The following is a 1,472-nucleotide window of genomic DNA, read 5'->3' as shown; positions in this document are numbered from 1 at the left end:
AAATTCAAGGTAGCCAGAGCATTATACATGGAAAACAAGTCATCTCTAATACTGTTCCACTAATATCATTGGCATTGCCACACAGCAATTGTTTCGTGCATGTTTAGGTCACTTATTCACATAGAGAAGATCTCGTGAGTCTTGATCTTATGGAAGGAGAATCAGTTGATGAAAAATTGATACCGTCGTACTGTTTAGATTACATAATTTTAGTCGAAATGAATAGAAGCTACAAATTAGATTTCTAATGCAGAGCTTAATTTTGCATTAAATCTGATATTTTGAAATACGAGGCTAGGGGAGATAGGTGGAGAATGAAGCCTTGAAGGAGAAAATAGAGGAGAATGAAACTGAAATTAAAACAAATGAATTAGAGCAGCGCTTTCTTCAGAAATGAAGAATTTTATCTGAAAGTAGTCCATGGAGGCAAGAAAAATGAATGTAGGGAACATCGGGTTGAAATTTAATGGGGGAGACACATATAGGAGAGAGTGGTAATAGGTAATAGAGGCAGAGGAAGTAACTGACAGGCGTTTTGAGACATTCTCCGAGTGCAAAGTGAGGCATATGATTAAATATTTCTGTCAATAAAGTGTCTACTTAAACGGGCAGATATGCATTCATGTCATGACAGCAGGAAACTCTCAAGGCATTGGGCATGCCTGTAAAACCTATCATCACCTGGATAAAATCTTCTTCATTACATTGTTATTTTATAAATATTAAAAAATGTTTTGGTTTTGGAGTTCCTAACTAGTTCTTGTGATTTATATAGATTGGCTCTAAAATGTATTATACTTTAGATAATATGAATCTAATAGACATTTGCGGAGTAATTACAACTTGCATTGTCTAGTTCTTGATGTGATATACTAAAGACTTCTTGAATATGATTTCTATAATAGGTGCAATTTCCAAGTCTGATAACTTAAATATATGAATGAGTATTTTATCAGTCCCGGAGTAATTCTTAAGGTAAAACTTTACAGCAAACATTCTTATCAATTATATGATATTTCAAATTTGGGCATAGGATGATGGGAAGAAGATGGTCAGCCTTAGTGAAATGTTGGTGAAGATGCTTTGAAAGAGGTTGGATTCTAATTTAAATATCATATAATTGAGATATCATCCCTTTTATTTTTCATCTTGGATAGACATAGCCTTTGATGCCATTAGAATAAGATATGAGTAAAACACAGTAATCAACCCGAAGGTCGGTTTAGTAGGTGATGGTAGAGTTCATCCAGTACTAAGCCCTATACGGCGTGTGAAATTCACACATCAGGGTAGGAGGGCCAGTTCCTTTCCCTGTGCCGGTTATGTTTTCCCAGGAAGATCTGGTACCTGAAAAATCACTTTAGCTTGGGTGGAGCTGCAGGTGCCCAGAGTGCCTCGCCCGGGAATCGAACCCGGGACCCTCCGGTCAGTAGTCCAGCGCTCTACCCCCTGGACTACCGCGACCCAAGATA

This window comes from Hetaerina americana, unplaced genomic scaffold (assembly GCF_022747635.1).
Source record: "Hetaerina americana unplaced genomic scaffold, ioHetAmer1.1.p SCAF_8, whole genome shotgun sequence".
Taxonomy (NCBI): Eukaryota; Metazoa; Arthropoda; class Insecta; order Odonata; family Calopterygidae; genus Hetaerina; species Hetaerina americana.
Note: the sequence above shows the minus strand (reverse complement) of the source record.